Source organism: Grampus griseus, assembly GCF_964374135.1.
Source record: "Grampus griseus genome assembly, chromosome: 19".
Classification (NCBI taxonomy): domain Eukaryota; kingdom Metazoa; phylum Chordata; class Mammalia; order Artiodactyla; family Delphinidae; genus Grampus; species Grampus griseus.
This window is the reverse complement of record NC_139013.1, coordinates 5,157,721-5,184,402: the sequence shown is the minus strand read 5'-3', so window position 1 is coordinate 5,184,402 and position 26,682 is coordinate 5,157,721. Positions and strand designations below refer to the sequence as shown.

At 40.5% G+C, this 26,682-nt stretch overlaps 1 long non-coding RNA gene across 3 annotated transcripts in view; it reads right to left on the bottom strand.

Annotated features, from left to right (window-relative positions):
* Positions 1-26,682, bottom strand: part of LOC309836239 — a 67,484-nt gene that overhangs the window by 17,005 nt on the left and 23,797 nt on the right. The window contains exon 5 of one of the 3 annotated variants that reach the window (XR_014298132.1): positions 5,937-6,088. The exons of 1 other annotated variant lie outside the window; for it this stretch is intronic. This is a non-coding gene — a long non-coding RNA (uncharacterized lncRNA). Of the gene's footprint in view, positions 1-5,936; positions 6,089-9,652; positions 9,710-26,682 lie in introns of those variants that run through there. One more of the 3 variants, XR_014298133.1, reaches the window with a different exon arrangement.

Sequence of the window (26,682 nt, the reverse complement as noted above, 5' to 3'; positions counted from 1 at the left end):
ACAAAGGTGTATCATGAAAACCATGACAGAATACTAACATACCTATTTCTAAAAAAGTAACTTGAGTATTTACTACAAAACATGCAATATTCTAAGCCATCTAACAGCACTAACTTGTTTTTAAAGGCTTGAGGTAAATTAACACGATTTTTCAAATCAGGGTAGGAGATGCACACAGGTTTATGTACATTAACCCAACCGACACACAAAGTAGTGTAAGAACCAGGACCTACAGACAGAAAACTTCAATGTGACCGGCCATCGGCCAAAACTTAAACAGGACAGATTACAAAATAATACAACGAATACCAAAATAATACAACGAATAATACAACGAATTTCTGACGTTTAGACAGAAAACGTCAAGGGAGATGTAAGAAGTGAGCTGTGTAACGAAGCCATTCAGCCATCCCTCCTGGAAGTGGTTTCCGAGTCATCACAGCTGCACGGCTGTCCGGATAAAGTTGTTCAATGGATAAAGAGGGATTGTTTCTATAATGTGACTAACGTGGAAGGTGGAGGCATGGGTGAAAAAGTGCTCTGGAAATGGGGGTGATCAACACAACAAATTAAATATGCAAATAAATAACTTTCCATTCACATCGAGGTTCCGTCTGAGAAGTGATCAGGAATGAGAAAGGGCATGAGTGGAGCACAGGGTGTATGCATATGTGGGAGCACAGCTTGTGACTGCACATCTGTGTGAAAATAAGTGTACGATGGCAACTGAAATACTAATTTTAAAAGAAAACAAGAATTGGTTTAGGAATTAACATGATACCATCCCATTTTTCACTATGGAAATTATACTATGGGTATGAAACAGAAACGAAAAAGATCTAAAAAGGGAGAGAGTGTGATGTTGTAAGGAGAAAGCAGGATTACAAATGTGCTCTATAATGTGTTGTACTGATTATACCACAAGTACCACAAGTTCCACTGTCATGTTTATATCCAAGAAAAACATACAGGATTTTGGCACAGTGGTTAAGAATACGCCTGCCAATGCAGAGGGCACGGGTTCCATCCCTGGTCCGGGAAGATCCCACACGCCGCAGAGCCACAACTACTGAGCCCGCGCGCCTACAGCCCATGCTCCGCAACAAGAGAAGCCACCGCAATGAGAAGCCCGCGCACCGCAACAAACAATAACCCCCGCTTGCCGCAACTGGAGAAAGCCCATGTGCAGCAACAAAGACCCAATGAAGCAAAAACAAAAAAAACAATATTTCAGGAGATTGTGCAAGAATGTTCTTGGCAGAAAACAGAAGGAAAAACCAAAAAAGGGCGATCATAGGCGATGGATGACTTTCTTCTGTACCCAAACAGAGATACAAAAAAAATCAAATCAATAGTAAAGAAGAGTAAGAGACCATGATTTTGAAACTGAGTCCCCCTAAACCTGAGTTCTTCTGTCGAGTTTGATTAACCTGTCTGTGCAACATTTTCCCATTCTTATCCAATACCTGTTCCCCTCAAGATTGATGAATGTCAAAGAAAAGGCAGGATTGATATCAAAGGGAACCTGGGGGGCCTTCCGGGTTACAAAAACCTTTCTGTGTCCCCTGTTTCCTGTTTATAGAAGAAGGCTTTAGTTTCCTAGACCTTCCCTGAGATCCAAAGAGCAGATTCAAGCAGTTACCGATTAGGGGAAGGAGGGAATGCAGAAACAAAGGAAAAGCAAGCCGAACATGTATCTTTCCCACGATTGGTAGCTTAAACTGATACCTTGATTTACAACCCCAAACTGTGGCTTCAACAAGTTGCCCCAAGAAGCCTTAAAAATTGATGACACCCAGAGGGTCAACTGAGGACTGGAATTCTTAACGCATCACATCTGGCTCTAGGTAAATAATAAAACGTCACAACTATTGCTTTTACTCTCTTCCTGAAAGAAGTTACAGAATCACAAGACCGTGATATAGAAACTCGTTTTGCAGGCACGTACAGAATAGTCACAATGTGTGCCAAAGAGTCTGCACAGCTGAGACCTTATAGGAAAGCTGGGATCACAGACACTCCCCTCCCCTCCCTCCTTTTGCCTTGAAAACCTTACACACAGGTATGCTGAAAACTGTCCTTCCACGCAGTCTTTCTTTAGAGCTTTCACCATCCTCAATGGTGAAAGAATGGAAGCTTTTCCTCCAAGATCAGGAACAAGACAAGCCTACCTGCTATTTCTAAAAACATATAATTGAAAGTCCTACCAAGAACACATAGGCATAAAATGAGATGATAGATATCCCAGTAGCAAGAGGAAGCAAAATCATCTCTGTACACAGGTAACATGATCTAATAGGTAGAAAACCCTGAAGATTCTGAAAGTAAAAAAAAAAAAAACCTTCTAGAAATAATGAAAGAGTTCAAAAACCTTATAAGATTTAAGATCATCATGCAAAACTCAATTGGGTTTCTAAAAATTAAAAATGATCAAAACAAATTGAGAAAACAATTCCATTTATAAGAGAATCAAAAAATATTTAGACATGACATTATAAAAGAAGAGAAAGATTTGTACACTGCAAACTATAGACTGCTGAAAATTTTACAGAAGACAAAAATAAATGGAAACATATCCCATGTTCATGGATTGAAAGTCAATATTGTCAAGATGTCAGTACTACCCAAAGTGATTAACAGATTCAAATCATTCATTCCCTAGTGAAATCCCAATAGGGTTTTCCTGAAAAAACAGGTAAATCCATTCTGTGATTCCTATGGAATGTCAAGAGACAATGAATAGTAAAAACAAGTTTGAAAAGAACAGAGGTCTCACACTTCCTTGTTTCGAAAATTATTCCAAACCTACACTAATCGAAACAGTGTGGTACTGTCATAAAGGCAGACAGAGACTTTAGGAAAAAACTCTTCTGTGATAGCAGCCAAGATGGCGAAGTAGAAGGATCCTAAACTCACCCCTTCTCACGAGCACACCAAAATCACAACTAACTGCAGTACAACCATTGATGAAAGACTAGCACCTACCAGGAAAGCTCTTTAACAAGTAAAGACATAAAGAAGGAACCACAATGAGATGGGTAGGAAGGGCAGACTCATGATATACCCAAACCCCATATCCCCTGGGTAGGTGACCCAAAAACTAGAGAATAATTATATTACAGAGGTTCTCACACAGGAGTGAGAGTCGTGAGCCCCACATCACGCCCCCTAGCCCAGAGGTCCGGCACTGGGATGAGAAGCCCCCAGAACATTTACCTTTGAAGGCCAGTGGGGCTTGATTGCAGGAGCTCAGAGTAATGGGGAAAAGAGAGATTTCACTCTTAACAGACACACACAAAATCTCACATACACAGAGATGAAGGGCAAAAGCAATAATCTGACAGAAGCCTGGGCAAGAACTGCCCCTGCCTGCTGATCTTGGAGGATCTCCTGGGAAGGTGGGGGGAAGCGTTGGCTCACCCTGGGAACACAGACAATGACGGCAGTAACATCGGTGAGCATTCATCTGCATGAGCTCTCCTGGAGGCTGACTTCTTGGCACCAAGACCTCGCCCCACCCAAGAACCTATAGGTCTGGCGCTGGGGCGCCTCAGGCAAAACAACAAACTGGCAGGGGATACAGCCCCACCAATCAGCCAATGGGCAGCCTAAAGGCTTCCTGAGCCCACTGCCACCTCTCTGCATGCCCTTAGACATACCCTGGCCTGCCAAAGGGCCAAGACCCAGGTCCAACCAACAGGGGGCAGGGAGAAGCCTCTAGACCAGCCTCACCCACCAGGGTGCAGACACCAGAAGCAAGAAAACTGCAGTCTCACAGCCTGCAAACTGAATCCACAAATACAGGCCAGACACTACCCCGGGACCAGCTGGCCTCTGACCTTCGGTGATGAAAGGGATGCAAAGGACACCTCCTACAGAGGGCCACTTTTCCAACGTTGAGAAATGTCACTAACCTACCACATACATAAAAATAGAAATAGCAATTTAGACAAAATGAGGTACCCGAGGAATATGTTTCAGGCGGAGGAATAAGACAAAACCCCCAGAAGAAGAACTAAGTGACGTGGAGATAGGAAATCTGGCCGGAAAAATGTTCAGAGTAATGATCAAAAAGAACTCGGGAGGAGAATGGATGCACTGCCTGAGAAATGAGAAGTATTTAACAAAGACTTTGAAAATCTAAACAACAACTGAACAGAATGGGATAATACAGTAACTGAAATGAAAAATGCACTAGGAAGAATCAATAACAGGCTAAATGAGGCAAAAGAATGGATCAGTGAGCTGGAAGACAGAGTAGTGGAAATCACCACTGAAGAGAAAAAAGAATAAAAGAAGGACGACATTTGAAGAGACTTCTGGGGCAACAACAAGTGCACTAATATTTGTATTATACAGGTCCCAGAAGGAGAAGAAGAGAGGAAGCGCCTTAGAAAATATTTGCAGCGATAATAGCTGAAAACCGCCCTAACCTGGGAAAGGAAACAGTCACCCAAGTTCAGGAAGTGGCGAGAGTCCCATATCCATATGAAGACTCATAGAAAGCAGAAACCAAACATCTATCATAGATACACATTCAAAAAGCACATGAAAAGATGCTCAACATCATGTGCTTTCCCACTCTGTACAGCTCCTTGGAGCACCTCTTTATTCCCTAGGTGGGATGCTGCCCAGTGTATCAATCATTCAATAAAGCCAATTAGATCTTTAAATTTATTTAAATTTGATTCAATTTTTGCACACTAATGGAAGGAAGTCAGTCTGAAATGCACTGCTATGGGATTTGCATTATAGCCATCTGAATATTCTGGAATAGAGTGTGGAGAGTACACATTATGAGTATGTAACCCCCAAACTGTATGTTGTTTCATTCCATATTGGAAAGAAATTGTTATAGATTCTTTCAAACCTGAGAGCCTAACGGTGCATTTTACCTGCTGTTATAAAGCACCGACATGAGATAAAACTGTGTTGACGGAATAAACATGATTCATCCAGGGTTATGACAAAAGTGATTATATTTTATTAATTAAAACAGGAGACCCATGATACATTCAGAATGTAATTCTATGAATACAACAGTAGCAAATGATAATGGCAGCAGTTAAATGTGAATCATACACACACACATATTATTCTGGTTCTGATTAAATTTGATGCTCAAAATAATTGCTCTCTCTTCAATTTCCAAAAATAAGACTAACTTTTTTTTTTTTTTCTTTTTTTTTGCGGTACGTGGGCCTCTCACTGTTGTGGCCTCTCCCGTTGTGGAGCACAGGTTCCGGACGCGCAGGCTCAGCGGCCATGGCTCACGGGCCCAGCCGCTCCGCGGCACGTGGGATCCTCCCGGACGGGTCACGAACCCGTGTCCCCTGCATCAGCAGGCGGACTCTCAACCACCGCGCCACCAGGGAAGCCCCAAGACTAACTTTTTTTTAATCATACATACAACAGTTATTGCCATCCAATGGAGAAAGTGACCAACTTTTCCTGTGCATTGTTCCTACCACATAATCAGTCCCTAATAACCTGTCACTCTCCTCCCATGAAAAGCCCAGTGCCTAATGTCTTGCCTGCTCTTGTCCAGGTCAGTTGGTAGAGCACTCTGTCCTGTAACCCACTGTGAACAGAAGGGCGCCCTGAACATAATAAGCATGATGATTCATGTCCTAGTTTTACACTATTCTCTGCCCCTCCCTGACACTAATTCACACACTATTAAATTTGATAATTCAGGATTCATGTCTTTCCAGGGAACATGGATGTGAATGAACCACACCTAATGAAGTTGGCCCCCTCATCTTACTGATTCCTTCCCAGAGACCATCATGAAAGGCCTGTAATGAATGCATGAAATCAACATATTAGCAAGGCCAAGCTCTTAGGGCTCACCACACAACAGGCCAATAAACTGAGAGACTAGTTGTTGGAGCAAGCAACAGTGGCTTTATTCAGAAAGCCAGCAGACCCAGAAGATGGTGGACTGCTGTCCCAAAGAATCGTCTTCCCTGAGTTAGAATTCGGGCTTCTTTCATACTAAAAGAGGAGGGAGTAAACTCTTAGTTCCAATCAGGTTCTTGAGGGGATGTCTTAATTTCTTCTTTCTTGAATCCATTCACAGGGGAGCCTGGACAGGAGGTTTCCCACAAGGTAAACAAAGGTATTTTAGTTTAATGCACATTACACGGGAATCAGGTTTCCCAAAGATAGCCCATTATGTATAATTTAAGCTTATAAGCAACATCCCTTTAGTGATTCACTTGTAGCCAAAGCAATAGAATACAAATGTTAAAGTAAAAGGAAAGAGACAGACTTGTTCTTCCCTGTTACTTCAAACTTTAGGTTGAAAAGCATAAATAGTAAGTAGCCTTTTCAAGAAAACTCAAATACTTAAATTTTAATATACTGAAGATAATCAGCTATTTTCACATATGTCCTTTTTCCTCTCATATACACACCATGTCAGAAGTTTTAACATGTTGTGAGTTGTAATGATTCTGCAGTATGTAATATCTCAGGTTAACCTTAGAGAACTAAAGATTTATTTATTCCTAGTATGCCTTCTCTGATGGTCTGTCGTAAGAGTGGCTCAAAAAATTCACCAAATTCATTATATTTGTAAGGACTGTCCCAAATATTAGTTCTTCGGTAAACCCCAAGGATGTACTGTTACATGAAGCTTTTCCGTGTATACTTTGTAACCTGTAAGAATTCTGTCATTACACTAAAGGTGTGGATACTTGATGTAAAAATTTACAACATTCATTACATCAGAAAGCTTTCTCACCAGCGTAAATCCTCTATTTCAGTTTTGATCTTCAAGTACAGTCCTCAGGACACATATTGCTTTGTGTGGTTTCTCTCAAAACTGTGTACTCTGAAGCTTAGTGCACTGTGAGGCCTGGAGAAAGCCTCTCTTCATACATTTCCACAGCTTCTCTTCAATATGAATTTTCTGCAGTTGCCAAGTACTTGAACTCAAGGTAAAGGTTTTGCCTCAACCAGTGAATTTGGGAGGTACGGCGCCAGTATGCTCCTATCTTGTGACTTCTGGGTAAGATCCTTGCCACATACATTTCTGCGCGTTTTACTCAGGATAAATATTCTGATATCGGGCTTCCCTGGTGGTGCAGTGGTTGAGAGTCTGCCTGCTGATGCAGGGGACGCGGGTTCGTGCCCCGGTCCGGGAAGATCCCACATGCCGCGGAGCAGCTGGGCCCGTGAGCCATGGCCGCTGAGCCTGCGCGTCCGGAGCCTGTGCTCCGCAACAGGAGAGGCCACAACAGTGAGAGGCCCACGTACCGCAAAAAAAAAAAAAAAAAAAAAAAAATTCTGATATCTAGCAATGAGTGAGCAATAGTTTAACTTTTGACATATTCGTTGCATTTTAAAACATGAAGTATTTGGTGATCACTGAGTTTAAGGCACAATCTAAAAGCATTCAAAATTTAGTACATTTGTAACATTCTGAAGAGTGCAGATTACCTGAATATTGGTGAGATGTAAGCTGTGAGAATAGGTTTTTCACATTCATGGCATTGGTGAGGAATCTTTCTAGATTGAATTCATTTTCTAAAGGCCTGACTATACTAAATACATTTATCTGGCTTCTATCCAGTATGAATTTTCTCGTGAAGCCTAAGATGTGAAGGCCTCCTAAAGCACTGCCACCTTCGTTGTATTTTTTTTTTAAAGATTTACTTATTATTTATTTCTGGCGTGTTGGGTCTTAGTTGCGGCACGCAGGATCCTTGTTGAGGCATGCAGGATCTTTCACTGTAGTGCGCAGGCTTCTCTCTAGTTGTGGCGTGCAGGTTTTCTCGTCTCTAGTTGTGGCGCACAGGCTCCAGGGAGCGTGGGCTCTGTAGTTGTGGTGCGTGGGTTCCAGAATGCACGGGCTCTGTAGTTTGCAGCATGTGGGCTCTAGTTGAGACACGCAAGCTCAGTAGTTGTGGCGCGCAGGCTTAGTAGCCCCGCGGCACGTGGGATCTTAATTCTCCGACCAGGGATCAAACCCATGTCCCCTGCATCGTAAGGCAGATTCTTTACCACTGGAACACTAAGGAAGTCCCCTTCATTATATTTTTAAGTGCTCTAACCTGTATGGATCCTCTGATGGTTAAGTTTGGCTTGAAAGCACACTGAAGACTTTGCCACACTCACTACATTTGTAACGTTTCTCTCTAGTATGAATTCTCTGATGGTAAGGGAGGCTCAGGGCACAAAAGCTTTGCCACACTGATATCTGTATGATTTCTCCATAGTATGAATTCTCTGAACAACAGTTAGGTGTGAATTTTGAAGCCCTTCCCACATATATCACACTTACATAGTTTCTCTCAGGTATGGGTTTTCTGATGTGTAGCGAGGGTTGAGACCTGAGTAAAGGCTTTCCCACACTCAAAACATTTGAAAGGTTTCTCTATATGTACTCTCCGATGACTTGTAAGGTGTGAATTTCGACTGAAGACCTTGCCACACTCATTACATTTGAAAGGTTTCTCTCCAGTATGAATTCTCCAATGAAGTCGAAGATGTGATTTTTGACTAAAGACCTTTCCACACTCATCACATTTGTAAGGTTTCTCACCAGTATGAATTCTCTTATGACTTAAAAGGACTGCCTTCTCACTAAAGGCCTTGCCACACTCACTGCATTTGTAAGGTTTCTCTCCAGTATGAAATCTCTTATGACTTATGAAATGTGAATTCTGACTAAAGAGCTTCCCACACTCATTACATTTATAAGGTTTCTCTCCAGTATGAATCCTCCGATGACCAGCAAGGTGTGCATTTCGGCTAAAAACTTTGCCACATGTATCACATTTATATAATTTCTTTCCTGTGTGAATTTTCTGATGTCTACTGAGGTTTGAGCTGTCAGTAAAGGTTTTACCACACTCATTACACTGGTGACTTCTCTTTCCAGCATGAATATTCTGATGACGTACAAGGTATGAATTTTGACCAAAGATTTTACCACATACATCACATTTATGCAAGTTTGCTCCTGGGTGGATTATCTGATGTCTGGCAAGGGTGGAGCCATTGTTAAAGGTTTTGCCACACGCCTTACATTTGTAACATTTCTCTCCAGGATGAATTTTACGATGACATGCAAGCTGTGAACTTCGACCAAAGAATTTGTCACATATGTCACATTTATGTAATCTCTCTCCTGTGTGGATGGTCTGATGTTTAATGAGGTGTGAGCCCTTAAGAAAGGCTTTCCCACACTCATTACATTTGCAAGGTCTTTCCCTGTGTGCTTTAAGGTTTTGCGTCATCACTGAAGGATGCACAAAATCATTCCCATATATATTAGAAACATTGGTTTGGACACTAGGAGGAATTCTTTGAAGTGGTGAAAATGAGAAACAATTGTTGACAGACCTCTCAACTACATCACATTCAGAAATTATCCCATCAGTCTGAAATATCTGCAGTTTATCCTGAAAGTTTAATCCAAGCCTATTTCCACAGGGCTTCATTCCTGCACCCCCTCTACCATGTCGATCTCTTCCATCAGTGAGATTTTTGTTGCAGATTACAGGCATTCCTTTGTAATTTCTTTCATCGTCTCTCCACTGACACTCAAAGTCATACATATTTTTCTGAATTTCCCAGAGGTGAAAATGTTTGATTTTACAGCTTTCAGGTCTTCCCAACATTGGTATTTGGAATACTTCTCCTTTATCACTGTTCACTTTGGGTTGTAATTGCTTGATCACATGTATAGGGGAGATATCTACAAGATATAAAGAACCATAGGTATCCCATTCACAATAATTCCAAGATATATGTCTCATGTTGAATATATGCTATTACAACAGATGTAATACTTATACCAAAGATAGGTATGAAATGCCCCAACCATGACCTTAAATTTTTGGAAACACTAAAGGAATAGAATTCTTTACTTAAGAAAGCGTGACAACATAAATCCAAATATACTTTAAGGTAGCCTAGTTTTATTTATTTTTTTTTTTCGCGGTACGCGGGCCTCTCACTGTTGTGGCCTCTCCCGTTGCGGAGCACAGGCTCCGGACGCGCAGGCTCAGCGGCCATGGCTCACGGGCCCAGCCGCTCCGCGGCATGTGGGATCCTCCCGGACCGGGGCACGAACCTGGGTCCCCTGCGTCGGCAGGCGGACTCTCAACCACTGCGCCACCAGGGAAGCCCTAGCCTAGTTTTAAACACCATATGACAAAAACACTCACACTAGACAAACCTATGTCGGCTCTCAAAGAGAGTATTCTTCTACTATCATCCCTAAGAACCAACAGTAAACACACTGCTGTCTCATAATTGGGGAGAGAAATATACTATTGATGTATTCTGCATACTTACTGTACATAAATTAATTTTTAAAAATAGACAATGTATTGTACCGGGAAATAATCCAAAACAAAACTTATCCAATTAATAATGTAATTGGCTGTTTAGAACTGTAAAACAAATATAACAGAGAAAATGAAGAATTTGATGAAACAATTTGTAAGAAACAATATATTTTTCTAAATCTTTGCTATAGAACTATGTACACCCCCCCAAAAAAGGCATTTTACATTAACAAGTAGTATGTGTCAGTTGTATTGCATAATACATGCTAAAAGACCGTCATCTGTAAATGACATTTACAATTTAAGACATAAAATATCCTCCAGTTATCTAATGGCCAGTAACAGAGCAATCCCTACCTATGTGGTATCCTTAATTATCTGGTTTAATGGCTCCAAAATACTAGAAACAAAAAGTGAGCACTTTGTATATTTACTGACTAGGGTGAGACACAATGTTGTTGGAAAAAAATGCAAATGAAAACCATACAAGATATAATGCAGATAAAGTCATATCATAAACAACATGAATTTTATTAGCAGAAATCAGAAGAAAAAACCAGGAAAAAGCCATCTAAAGACAAATGAGTTTCTTCTGTACATACGTGCAGTTACAAAGAAACCGAATCAACCCTCCAGTAGAGTAGGGGACCATAATTTTCAAAAGTTAAGTTGCCTTAAATCTGAGTTTTCCTGCTAAGTCTGATTAACCTATCGAAAATTTTATTCTGTTTCTTCTTCCACACATGTTCATCTCAAGATTGAGGAGTACCAAAGAAAACGGGGGACTGAAACTGAACAGGAATCTGCAGGGCCTTCCTGGTTACAAAAGCCTTTCCGAGTCTCCCATTTCCTGTTTGTAAAAAAAAAAAAAGGCTTGGGCTTCCCTGGTGGCGCAGTGGTTGAGAGTCCGCCTGCCGATGCAGGGGACATGGGTTCGTGCCCCGGCCCGGGAGGATCCCACGTGCTGCGGAGCGGCTGGGCCCGTGAGCCATGGCCACTGAGCCTGCGCGTCCGGAGCCTGTGCTCCGCAACGGGAGAGGCCACAGCAGTGAGAGGCACACGTACCACAAAAAAAAAAAAAAAAAAAAAAATAGGCTTTAGTCTCCTAGACCATTCCTGAGTTCAGAAAGTCAGATTCAAGCAGTTACTAATTAGGGGATTGAGAGAATACAGAAACAAAGGAAAAGCAAGTCCAATTTAATCACTTCCATGATTGGTAGCTTAAATTGGTACCTTGATTTATGAACCCAAACTGTGGCTTCAACCAGTTACCCCAAGAGGACTTAAAAATTGATGACACCAGAGGGTCCACTGAGAATTGAAATTCTTAACCAGCCACATTTGGCTCTAAGTAATAAAATGCCTGAACTATTGCTTTTCCTGTCTCCTAGAAGGAAGTTAAGGGATCACAAGACTCTGATTTAGGAACTGCTTTGCAGAAACATACAGAATAATCAGAAAGGAAGCCACAACTTGATTCTCAAAAGTCTGCAGCTGAGATCTTATAGGAAAGCTGGGATTACAGACACTCCCCTCCCCTCTCTCCCTTACCCTTTAAAAATCTTACACCCTGGCCAGCCAGGAAGATGGATTTGAGGCAAGGCCAGGTCTCCCAAGTTTCTGGTTGGCACCTCCTCAACTAATACACATTTCTCTGCTTCTAACTCCAATGAGGAACGGGCATATGAATTTGTATTCAACATCATGTGTGATGTACGTTCTTTATCAAGAAAAGGGAGAAGACTATGCTGAAAAATATCCTGCAATGGAGCAGTTACACAAAGCTATCATCATACTCAATGGTGAAAGAATGAAAGCTCTTCCTTTAAGATCAGGAACAAGACAAGGATACCTGCTCTCAATATTTCTAAAAGCCTATTACTGGAAGTCCCAGGAAGAACACAGAGGCAGAAAATTGGGTAACAGATATCCCAATAGCAAAAGGGAGTGAAATCATCTCTACAGAACTGACATGATCTAATATGTAGAAAACCGTGAATATTCCGCAGAAAAGACCTGCTAAAATTTTTAGAGCTCTAAAAAAATGACAAGATATAAAATCAACATGCAAAATTCAGTTGGGCTCATAAACATTAAAAATGAACAACCAAAAAAGAAAATGAGAAAAATATTCCAGTTACAAGAAAATCAAAAAAAAAAAAAGTTAGATGCAACATTATACAAGAAGGTAAAGATATGTATATTGCAAACTAAAGACTGCTGAAAATTTTAGAAAAGACAAAAATAAATGCAAAGACATCCCAAATTCATGGATTGGAAGTCAATGTTGTCATGATGTCAATACTACCCAAAGTGATCATTATATTCAAATCATTCCCTCGTGAAATCCCAGTGGTGTTTTCCTGAAGAAACAGATAAATCCATCCTGTGATTCATATGGAGTCTCAGGAGAAAACAAATAGCAAAAACAATCTTGAAAAGAACAAACTTGTTGTATCACACTTCTTTATTTCAAAACTTATTCCACAGATACACTAATCAAAACAGTGTGGTACTGGCATACAGACAGACTGCTGGAATAGAACAGAAGACTTCCAAAAAAAAACTCTTGAGGGATAGCGGCTAAGATGGCAGAGAAGGACCCTAAGTTCCCCTCCTTTCACAAGCACACCAAAAGCACAACTGACTGAAGAGCAACCACTGAACTAGAACCTACCAGAAAAGATCTTCAACAGCTAATGAAGGAACCACAACTGGACAGAAGGAGGGGCAGATTGGCCATATAATCAAATCGCATGCCCCCTGGGTGGGCAGCCCACAAACAGGAGAATAATTATATTACAGAGGTTCTCCCACAGGAGTGAGAGTTCTGAGCTCCACGTAAGGCAGCTCAGCCCAGGAGTCCAGCCCCAGGAAACAGAGTCCTCAGAGCATTTGGCTTAGAAGGCCAGCGGGACTTGACTGCAGCTCCACAGGATTGGGGGAAATTGAGACTTCACTCTTAAAGGGCGCACAAAAGAATCTCACATGCACTGGGACAAAGGGCAAAAGCAGTCATATCATAGGAGCATGGACCAGAGCCACCTGCTGGTCTTAGAGGATCTCCGGGGAGGCAGGAGGCAACTGTAGCATGGTCAGGAGACATAGACACTGGTGGTGGACATATCAGGGAACATTCATCTGCATGAGCTCTCCTGGAGGCTGACATCTTGGCACCAAGACCTGGCCCCATCCAAAACCCTGCAGGCTCCAGTGCTGTGACTCCTCACCTCAGACCAAACAACACACTGGGCAGGGGCACAGTCCCACCCATTAGCAGACAGGCTGTCTAAAGACTTCCTGAGCCCCAGCTACTTCCCATGCCCCTAGACACCAGTGGGCCCTACCCACCAGAGGCAGACCCAGCACCACCCACCAGAGAGCAGGCACTTGCCCCTCCCACAAGGAAGTCTGCACAAGCCTCTAGACCAGCTTCACTCACCAGGGGGCAGACACGAGAAGCAAGAAAACTATAGTCTCTGCAGCCTATAGACCAAATCTGCAAATGCAGGCCACATACTACCTGAGGACCAGATAGCCCCTGGTCCATAGGTGACGAAAGGGGAGTGCACTGCCTGAATGCATAGGACGTCTCCTACAGAGGGCCACTTCTCCAAGGTTGAGAAATGTAACTAACCTACCACATACATAAAATACAAATGGCAATTTAGACAAAATGAGGCGACAGAAAAAAAAAAAAAAAATGAGGCGACAGAGGAATATGTTTCAGATAAAGGAACAAAATAGAAGCCCAGAAGAAGAACCAAGTGTGGTGGAGACAGGCAAACTATTCAAGAAAGAGTTCAGAGGAATAATCGTAAAGATGATCAAAGAATTTGGTAGGAGAATGGATGCACAGTGTGAGAAATGAGAAGTTTTTAACAAAGACTTAGAAATTCTAAATAACAATGAAACAAAATTGAAGAATACAATAAATGAAATGAAAAATATGAGGAATTAATAATAGACGAAATGAGGCAGAATAATGGCCCAGTGAGCTGGAAAACAGAGTAGGGGAAATCACTGCCACCAAAGAGAAAAAAAGAAAAGAATAAAAAGAAATGAGATCAGTTTCAGAGACCTCTGGGACAAGAGCAAGTATGCTAATATTCACAATACAGGGTTCCCAGAAGGAGAAGAGAGAAAGGGCCTGAGAAAATATTTGAAGAGATAATAGCTGAAAACTTCTCTCACCTGGGAAAGGAAACACCAAGAGACATTCTGATTAAAATAACAAAAATTAAAGACAGAAAATTACAAGCAACAAGGGAAAGCAATAAAAAACACACAAGAGTACTGCCATAAGACTATCACATGATTTTTCATCAGAAACTCTGCAAGCCAGAAGGCACTGGCACAATATGCTTAAAGTGATGAAAGAGAAAAACCTGCAACCAAGAGTAGTCAAACCAGCAAAGTTCTCCTTCAGATTGATGGAGAAATCAAAAGATTCATAGACAAGAAAAAGCTAAAAGAATTCAACACCACCAAACCAAATTTACAACAAATGCTAAAAGAACTTCTCTAGTGGGAAAAGACCACAACAAGACTTTCTTGACTACAAACAAGAAAATCACAAAATGGAAAAGCTCACTGGTAAAGGCAAACATGTAATAAAGGCAGAAAATCATCCACACACAAAGCTAGTAGGTAGGTTAAAAAACAAAAGTAGTAAACCCATCTGTATCCACAATGAGCAGTTAAGGGATATACAAAACAACTGGATGTAAAATATAATCTCAAAAACAGTAATCATGCAGAGAGGAGACTACAAATGCAGGGTATCTAAAACGCATTTGAGATTAGCAACTTCAAACAAGCACATAAACATACGTACTAGTATACAAAAACCTCATGGTAACTGAGAAACAAAAATCTCTAATACATATACATATAAAAAAGAAAAAGAAATCCAACCATAACACTAATGATACTCATCAAACGACAAGAAAAGAGAACAAAAGAAGAAAGGGGGACAAAAAGACCTACAAAAACAAATCCAAAACAATTAATGAAATGGCAATAGAAACATACATATCAATAATTATCTTAAATGTAAATGAACTAAATGCTGCAACCAAAAGATACAGACTGGATGAATGGATACAAACATAGGACCTGTACATATGCTGCCTGCAAGAGACTCACTTCAGATGCAGAGACATACAGACTGAAAGTGAAGGGATGGTAAAAAGTATTCCATGCAACTGGAAATAAAACAGACAAAACAGACCTGAAAAAGAAAAAAGACTGTTAAAAGAGACAAGGCCACGAGAAAATGATCACAGGATCAATCCAAAAAGACATAACAATTCCAAATGTATATTCACCCCAACTAAGGAGCACCTCAATATATAAGGCAAATGTTAACAGACATAAAAAGAGAAATGGACAGCAACTCAATAATAGTGGGGGACTTTAACACCCACTTATATCAATGGGCAGATCATCCAGACAGAAAATCCATCAGCAAACACAGGCCTTAACTGACACATTAGAGCAGATGGACTTAATTGATATTTATAGAGCATTCCACCTGAAAGCAGCAGAATACACATTCTTTTCAAGTGCACGTGGGGCATTCTACAAGACAGACCACATGCTGGATCACAAAGCAATCCTTGGTAAATGTAAGAAAACTGGAATCATATCAAGCATCTTTTCCGACCACAATGCTATGAAGCTAGAAATCACCTAAAAAAAAAAAAAAAAACCAAAAACCAAAAAAGCTGCAAAAAACACAAAGATGTGGAAGCTAAAGAATATGCTACTACACAACCAGTGGATCACTGAAGAAATCAAAGAGGAAATTAAAAAAAGAAAACCCTAGAGACAAATGAAAATGAAAACTGTGACCCAAAACCTATGGGACACAGTAAAAACAGTTCTAAGAGTGAAGTTTATAGCAAAACAAGCTAAACTTAGGATTCAAGAACAATCTCAAACAACCTCAAATAAACAACCTAACTTTATGCCTAAAGGAACTAGAAAAAGAACAAAACCCCAAAGAGAGATATAAAGATCAGAGCAGAAATAAATGAAATAGAGACCAAAAAAAAGAAAAAAGAAAAGAAAAGATCTATGAAACTAAAACCTGGTTCTTTGAAAAGATAAAGAACATTGATAGAGAAGTCTCAGAAAATGGCAGAGAAATAAGATGTGGAGATCACCTTCCTCCCCACAGATACATCAAAAACACATCTACATGTGGAACAACTCCTACAGAACACTGGCAGAAGACCTCAGACTTCCAAAAAAGGCAAAAAGTCTCCATGTAACTGGGTAAGGCAAAAGAAAAAAGGAAAAAACAAAAAGAGACAAAGGCAACAGGACAGGACTCACGCCTCTGCGAGGGCACTGTGAAGGAGGAAATGTTTCTGCACACTAGGAAGCCCCCTCACTGGCAGAGACAAGGGGGAGCTTTGGAGCCTCAGAGGAGAACGCAGCAACAGGGGTGCGGAGAGCAAAGCAGAGGGAATCCCGCACAGAGGATCAGTGTCAACCAGCACTCCCCAGCCTGAGATGCTTGCCTGCCTGCCGGGGCGAGTGGGGGCTGGGTGCTGGGGCTCGGGCTTCAGAGGTCAGACCCCAGGGAGAGAGGATTGGGGGTTAGCTGTGAGAAGACAGCCTGATGGAGTCCGGAAAGCAACCTGGGCCTGCCAGATAGACAAGGGACCATTGTTGCAGGGTGCACGAGGAGAGGGGCACACCCGCCCTAGGAGCCTCTTTCTCCACGCACTCACAGACAGCAGGGCACAGCCTACACAAGCTCTAGGGCCTGGTGAGAGCTGTGCCTGCTATCTTGAACCCCAGAGGTGGGCGTGGCAGCTACTGCTGCCACCGCAGGTCCCGTGAGCAAGCCCAGGTCACTGCCCACACCTTCCCGGGAGCCAGTGCAGCCCGCCACTGCCAACGGTCCAGCGATCTGGGACCAACTTCCTGGGGAGGGCGAACAGCACACCTCAGGCTGTTGAAAATTCCCACTGGTCTCTGCTGCCAAAGGTACTCCCCGCACATCCCAACTGTGAATGCTGTGTCCTTCCCGCTCCCTGGCCTGGGTGAGCAAGTGAGCCCTAACCAGCCACTGCCTTCACTCCCCCTTGCCCGGGTGGGGAAGAGACTCCTGAGGGTGGCCAAAACACAGAGGCAGAGCCAAAACTAAAGCTGAACTCTTGGGGCAGTGCAACCACAGAAGAGAAAGGGAAATTTCTCCACGCAGCCACAGGAGCAGCAGATTAAATCCCTCAATCGGCTTGGTACACCCTCCATCTGTGCAATATCTGAATAGACAACGAGTGTTTCCACAATTGAGGCTGTGGACTCTGGGGCAAGTACTCGTACGAGTTGGGTCAGGTCAGAGCATAAGCTGGCCCCATGGTGCCCACAGCAGGTGCAGAGACCTACCGAGAGTTCGATTTCTGCTTTTGATTTGCTTTTAGTTTTGGTAGTTTATTTATTTTTTTTTATTTTTATTTTATTTTATTTTATTTTTTTTTTTATTTTTTTATTTTTTTTTTATTTTTTTTTTAGGTAGTTTAGTTTTTAGTGTTTGTTTTCATTTTGGGGTTCGTTTGTTTGGTTGCTCTCTTCTTTTTTGTTATCTCTCTCTCCTGCGGTTTGTTTTTTTGTCTTGGGGTTTTGTTTGTTCGTTTTCTTTTTTGTTTGTTTTCGTTTGTGTGTTTCTTTGTGTGTGTCTGTTTTCCTTCTTTTTTTTTTTCCCTTTTCTTCCACACCGTGCAGTTGCAGACTCTTGGTGCTCTGAACAGGGGTCGGGCCTGAGCCTCTGAGGTGGGAGAGACTAGTCCAGGACGCTGGATGACCAGAGAACTCTCAGCCTCAGGGAATATTAATTGGCAAGAGCTCTTCCACAGGACTCCATCTCTACACCAAGACCTGGCTCCACCCAACAGCAAGCAAGGTCCAGTGCTGGAGGCCTCATGCCAAATAACTAGCAAGACAGAAACACAACCCCACCCATTAGCAGACAGGCTGCCTAAAGTCATACTAAGCTCAGAAACACCACAAAAAGAGCTACCGGACGTGGCCCTGCCAATCAGAGGGACAAGATCCAGCAGCACCCACCAGAACGGAGACACCAGTCCCCCCACTAGGGAGCCTACACAAGCCACTGGACCAACCTCACCCACTGAGGGCAGACACCAGAAGTAAGAGGAACTACGACCCTGCAGCCTGCGGATAGGAGACCCCAAACACAGTAAATTAAACAAAATGAGAAGACAGAAGAATATGCTGCAGATGAAGGAGCAAGGTAAAAACCCATAAGACCAAACAAATGAAGAGAATATAGGCAGTCTACCTGAAAAAGAATTCAGAGTAATGATAGTAAAGATGATCTAAAATCTCAGCAATAGGGCTTCCCTGGTGGCGCAAGTGGTTGGGAGTCCGCCTGTCAATGCAGGGGACATGGGTTCAAGCCCTGGTCCCAGAGGATCCCACATATCGCAGAGCAACTGAGCCCGTGCACCACAACTACTGAGCCTGTGCTCTAGAGCCCACGATCCACAACTACTGAGCCCACGCGCTGCATCTACTGAAGCCCACGTGCTCTAGAGCCCATGCTCTGCAACAAGAGAAGCCACCACAGTGAGAAGCCCGCGCACCACAACGAAGAGTAGCCCCTACTCACTGAAACTAGAGAAAGCCCACGCACAGCAACAAAGACCCAACACAGCTAAAACTAACAAATAAATAAATTTATATAAAAAAATAATAAAATCTCAGAAATAGAATAAAACACAAGAAATGTTTAACAAGGACACAGAAGAACAAACCAACAGTGATGAGCAACACACCAAGTGCAATTAAAAATACTCTAGTAGGGGGCTTCCCTGGTGGCACAGTGGTTGAGAGTCTGCCTGCCGATGCAGGGGACACGGGTTTGTGCCCCGGTCTGGGAAGATCCCACATGCTGCGGAGTGGCTAGGCTCGTGAGCCATGGCCGCTGAGCCTGCACGTCTGGAGCCTGTGCTCCGCAACGGGAGAGGCCACAACAGTGAGAGGCCCACGTACCGAAAAAAAAAAAAAAACTCTAGTAGGAATCAACAACAGAATAACTGAGGCAGAAGAACGGATAAGTGACCTGGAAGATAGAATGGTGGAAATAACTGCCATGGAGCAGAATAAAGAAAACAGAATGAAAAGAATTGAGGACAGTCTCAGAGACCTCGGGGACAACGTTCGAATTACAGGTGTCCCAGGAGAAGAAGAGAAAGAGGAAGAGTCTGAGAAAGTATTTGAAGAGATTATAGGCGAAAACTTCCCTAAACATGGGAAAGGAAATAGCCAATCAAGTCCAGGAAGTGCAGAGAGTCTCATACAGAATAAACCAAAGAAGAAACACGCCAAAACACATATTAATCAAACTATCAAAAATTAAATACAAAGAAAAACTATTAAAAGCAACAAGGGAAAAGCAACAAATAACATACAAGGGAATCCCCATAAGATTATCAGATGATCTTTCAGCAGAAACTGCAGGCCAGAAGGGAGTGGCAGGATTTATATAAAGTGATGAAAGGGAAACACCTACAACCAAGATTATCCTACCCAGCAAGGATCTCATTCAGATTCCACGGAGAAATCAAAAGCTTTACAGATAAGCAAAGGCTATAAGAGAATTCAGCATCACCAAACCAGCTCTACAGAAAATGCTAAAGGAACTTCTCTAAGCAGGAAACACAAAAGAAGAAAAAGACCTACAAAAACAAACCCAAAACAATTAAGAAAATGGTAATAGCAACATACATATCAATAATTACCCTAAATGTGAACGGGGTTAAATGCTCCAACCAAAAGACAGACTGGCTGAATGGATACAAAAACAAAACCTGTATATATGCTGTCTACAAAAGATCCACTTCAAACCTAGGGACACATACAGACTGAAAGTGAGGGGATGGAAAAAGATGTTCCATACAAACGGGAATCAAAAGAAAGCTGGAGTAACAATACTGATATCAGATAAAATAGACTTTAAAATAAAGACTGTTACAAGAGATAAGGAAGGACACTACATAATGATCAAGGGATCAATCCAAGGAAACATACAATTGTAAATATTTATGCACCCAACATAAGAGCACCTCAATACATAAGGCAAATGCTAACAGCCACAAAAGGGAAAATCGATAGTAACACAATAGTGGGGAACTTTAACACCCCACTTACACCAATGGACAGATCATCCAGACAGAAAATAAACAAGGAAACACAAGCTTTAAATGGCACAATAGACCGGATAGATTTAATTGATATTTATAGAACATTCCACCTGAAAGCAGAAGGATACACTTTCTTCTCAAGTGCATATGGAACATTCTCCAGGAGAGATCACATCTTAGGTAACAAATCAAGCCCTGGTAAATTTAAGAAAACTGAAATCATATCAAGCATCTTTTCCAACCACAACTCTATGAGATTAGAAATCAATTACAGGGGAAAAGAACTGTAAAAAATATATAATGCATGAAGGCTAAACACTACACTACTAAATAACCAAGAGATCAGTAAAGAAATCAAAGAGAAAATCAAAAAATACCTAGAGACAAATAACAATGAAAACACGATGATCCAAAACATACGGGATGCAGCAAAAGCAGTTCTAAGAAGGAAGTTTACAGCAATACAATCCTACCTGAAGAAACAAGAAAAATCTCAAATATACAATCTAAACAGCTAAAGGAACTAGAGAAAGATGAACCAAAAAAACCCAGTTAGTAGAAAGAAATCAATCATAAAGATAAAAGCAGAAATAAATGAAACAGAAACAACAGCAAAGATCAATAAAACTAAAAGTTGGTTCTTTGAGAAGATAAACAAAATTGATGAACCTTTAGCCAGGCTCATCAAGAAAAAGAGGGAGAGGACTCAAATCAATAAAATTAGAAATGAAAAAGGAAAAGTTACAAAGAGCACTGCAGAAATACAAAGGATCATAAGAGACTACTATAAGCAACTATAGGCCAATAAAATGGACAACCTGGAAGAAATGGACAAATTCTTAAAAAGGTATAACCTTCTAAGACTGAACCAGGAAGAAACAAAGAATATGAACAGACCAATCACAAGTAATGAAATTGATACTGTGATTAAAAATCTTCCGGAACAAAAGTCCAGGACCAGATGGCTTCACAGGTGAATTCTACAAAACACTTAGAGAAGAGCTAACATCCATCCTCAAACTCTTCCAAAAAGCTGAAGAGGAAGGAACTCTTCCAAACTCATTCTGTGAGGCCACCGTCACCAATACCCAAACCAGACAAAGATATCCCGAAAAAAGAAAATTACAGACCAATATTACTGATGAATATAGACACAAAAATCCTCAACAAACTACTAGCAAACAGAATTCAACAACACATTAAAAGAATCATACACCACAATCAAGTGGGATTTACCCCAGAGATGCAAGGATTCTTCAATATACGCAAATCAACCAATGTGATACACCATATTAACAAATTGAATGAAAACCATATGATCATTTGAATAGATGCAGAAAAAGCTTTTAACAAAATTCCACACCCATTTATGATAAAAACTCTCCAGAAAGTGGGCACAGATGGAACCTACCTCAACATAATAAAGGCCATGTATGACACACAGCTAACATCATTCTCAATGGTGAAAAACTGAAAGCATTTCCTCGAAGATCAGGAACAAGACAAGGAGGTCCACTCTCATAACTACTATTCAATACAGTTTTGGAAGTCCTAGCCACAGAAATCAGAAAAGAAAAAGAAACAAAAGGAATATAAAATTGGAAAAGAAGAAGTAAAATTGTTTGCAGATGAGATGACACTATACGTAGAAAATCCTAAAGATGCCACCAGAAAACTACTAGAGCTAATCAATGAATTTGGTAAAGTTGCAGGATACAAAATTAATGCACAGAAATCTCTTGCACTCCTATACATGAACAACTAAAGACCAGAAAGAGAAATTAAGGAAACAATACCATTCACCACTGCAACAAAAAAAGAATAAAATACCTAGGAATAAACCTACCCAAGGAGGTAAAAGACGTGTATTCAGAAAACTATAAAACACTGATGAGAGAAATCTAAGACGACACAAACAGATGGAGAGATATACCATGTTCTTGGATTTGAAGAATCAATACTGTGAAAATGACTATACTACCCAAAGCAATCTACAGATTCAATGCAATTGTTATCAAATTACCAATGGCATTTTTCACAGAACTAGAACAAAAAAAATCTTAAAATCTATATAGAAACACAAAAGACCCCAAGTAGCCAAAGCAATCTTGAGGGAAAAAAAACAGAGCTGGAGGAATCAGGCTCCCTGACTTCAGACTATACTACAAAGTCACAGGCATCAGAACAGTGTGATACTTGCCCAAAAGCAGACACATACATCTATGAAACAGAATAGAGAGCCCCAAAATAAACCCATGTACATATGGCCAATTAATCTACAACAGAGGCAAGAATATACAATGGTGACAGTACCTTCAATAAGTGGTGCTGGGAAAACTGGACAGCTACATGTAGAAGAATGAAATTAGAAAACTCCCTAACAACATAAACAAAAATAAACTCAAAATGGATTAAAGACCTAAATGTAAGGCCACATACTATAAAACTCTTAAGAGGAAAACAGAGAGAGAACACTCTTTGACATCAATCACAGCAAGATCTTTTCTGACCAACCTTCCAGAGTAATGGAAATAAAAACAAAAATAAACAAATTGGACCTAATTAAATTTAAAAGTTTCAGCACAACAAAGGAAACCATAAACAAGACAAAAAGACAACCCTCAGAATGGGAGAAAATAATTACAAACGAATTAATGGACCAAAGATTACTCTCCAAAATATACAAATAGTTCATGCAGCTCAATATCAAAAAAACAAACAACCCAATCAAAATATGGGCAGAAGACCTAAACAGACATTTCTCCAAAAAAGACATACAGAGGGCCAAGAGGCACATGAAAACATGCTCAACATCACTAATTATTAGAGAAATGCAAATCAAGACTACAATGAGGCATCAGCTCACACAAGTCAGAATGGCCATCATAAAAAAATTTACAAACAATAAATGCTAGAGAGGGTGTGGAGACAAGGGAACCCTCTCACACTGTTGGTGGGAATGTAAATTGATACAGCCACTACGGAGAACAGTATGGAGGTTCCTTAAAACACTAAAAATAGAATTACCATAAGACCCAGCAATCCCACTACTGGGCATATACCCAGAGAAAACCATAACTCAAAGACACATTCACCCCAATGTTCATTGCAGCACTATTTAGAATAGCCAGGTCCTGGAAGCAACCTAAATGCCTATCGACAGACCAACAGATAAAGAAAATGTAGTACATATACACAGTGGAATATTACTCAGTCATAAACAGAATGAAATTGGGTCATTTGTAGAGACGTGGTTGGCCTAGACACTGTCATACAGAGTGAAGTAAGTCAGAGAAAAACGAACATCGTATATTAATGCATATAGGTGGAATCTAGAAAAATGATACAGATCAACCTGTTTGCAAGGCAGAAATAGAGACAAAGACGTAGAGAACAAACGTATGGATACCAAGGGGCAGGGTCGGGTGGGATGAATTGGGAGATTGGGATTGTCATATATACACTATTGATACTATGTATAAAATAGATAACTAATGAGAACCTACTGTATAGCACAGGGAACTCTACTCAATGCTCTGTGGTGACCTAAATGGGAAGGAAATCCAAAAAGAGGGGATATATGTATACGTAGAGTTGATTCACTTTGCTGTACAGTAGAAACTAACACAACATTGTAAAGCAACTATACCCCAATAAAAATTAATTTAAAAAAACCTAATAAGTGAAATGGTAATTACAGGGAAATTTGCTGCTTTAAATGCTTATATTGGAAAAGAAGAAAGTATCTTTTAACATGCTATTTTATACTAATATGTGTAAAATAGATAACTAATGAGAACCTGATGTACAGCACAGGGAACTCTACTTCACTTAGCTGTACAGTAGAAACAAACACATTGTAAAACCACTATACCCCAATAAAAGAAAAAAAGAATATTGAAAAACATTTAGCCAGAGTCATTAATAACAAAGGGAGAGGGCCCAAATCAATAAAATCAGAAATCAAAACTGATACGTTACAATGGACACCACAGAAATACAAAGAATCAGAAGAGACTTCTCCAAGAAACTATACTCCAATAAAATGTACAACCTAGAAGAAATGGGTTAGAAAGGTACAATCTCCTAAGAATGAACCACGAAGAAATAGAAAATAGGAACAGACCAATCACAAGTACTGAAATTGTAACTGTGATTAAAAATCTTCCAAGAAACAAAGGTCCAGGACCAGATGGCTTCACAGGTGAATTCTCCCATTCTGATATTCAGACAAGAGCTAACACTCATTCTTCTGAAACTATTACAAAAAATACTTTTGGAGAGGAAGGAACACTTCCAATGAACTCATTCTGTGAGGCCATAATAACCCTGACACCAAAGCCAGAAAAAGATATTCCAAAAAAAGAAAATTACAAGTCAATATCACATATATGCAAAAACCCACAACAAAATACTAGCAAACAGAATCCAACAATACATTAAAAGAATCATAAACCATGATCAAGTGGGATTTATTCCAGGGATGCAAGATTTTCAATATCTGCAAGTCAATTAATATGATACACCACATTAACAAATTGAAGACTAAAAACCATATGATCATCTCAGTAGTTGCAGAAAAAGCCTCTCACAAAATTCAGCACTGATTTATGATAAAAACGCTTCAGAAAGTAAGCACAGATGGAACCTACTTCAACATAATAAAGACCATATATGACAAACACACAACTAACATCATACTCAACAATGAAAAGGTGAAAGCATTTCCTCTAAGATCAGGAACAAGACAAGGATGTCCACTCTCACCACTTTTATTCAACATACATTTGGAAGTCCTAGCCACTGCAATCAGAAAACAAAAAGAAATAAAAGGAATCCAGATAGGAAAAGAAGTAAAACTATCACTGTATGCAGATGACATGATGCTACACGTAGAAAATCCTGAAGATGCCACCAGATAACTACTAGACCTCATCAACGAACAGGGTAAAGTTGCTGGATAAATATAAAAAATAAATATACAAAAATCTGTTGCATTTCTATATACTAACAACGAAATATCAGAAAGTGAAATTAAGGAAACAATCCCATTTATCATGTCATCACAAAAAATAACATTCCGAGGAATAAACCTACCTAAGGAAGCAAAATAACTGTACTTGTAAAACTATATGATGCTGGGCTTCCCTGGTGGCGCAGTGGTTGAGAGTCCGCCTGCCGATGCAGGGGACGCGGGTTCGTGCCCCGGTCTGGGAGGATCCCACATGCCGCAGAGCGGCTGGGCCCATGAGCCATGGCCGCTGGGCCTGCGCGTCCGGAGCTTGTGCTCCACAGCGGGAGAGGCCACAGCGGTGTGAGGCCCACGTACCACAAAAAAACCCAAAAAAACCCTATATGATGCTGATGAAAGATATCAAAGATGACACAAACAGATGAAAATATATACCATATTCTTGGATTGGAATAAGCAACATTGTTAAAATTACCATATTACCCAAGGCAATCTACATATTCAATGCAATCCTTATCAAATTAACAATGGCATTTTTCACAGAACGAGAACAAAACATTTTTAAAATTTGTATGAAAACACAAAAGACACCGAATATCTAAAACAATCTCGAGAAAGAAGAATGGAGCTGGAGGAATCACACTCCCTGACTTCAGACAATACTACAAACCTACAGTCATCAAGACGGTATGGTACTGGCAAAAAACAGAAACACAGATCAATGGAACAGAATAGAAAGCCCAGAAATAAACCCACTCACTTATAGTCAATTATTCTATGACAAAGAAGGAAAGAATATACAATGGAGAAAAGACAGTCTTTTTAGTAAGTGGTGCTGGGATAACTGGACAGCTACATGGAAAATAATGAAACTAGAACATTCTCTAACACCACATACAAAAATAAACTCAAAATGGATTAAACAGCTAAATGTAAGACCAGATACTATAAAACTCCTAGAGGAAAACAAAGGCAGAACACTCTTTGATATAAATCACAGCAATATTTTTTTGGATCTCTCTCCTAGAGACATGGAAATAAAAGCAAAAATAAACAAATGGGACCTAATTAAACTTAAAAGCTACTGCGAAGCAAAGGAAACCATAAAAAGTACGAAAATACAACCTAAGGACTAGAAGAGTATATTTGCAAATGATGCTACCAAAAAGGGATTAATTTCCAAAATATACAAAATTCATATAGCTTAATATCAAAAAAACCATAC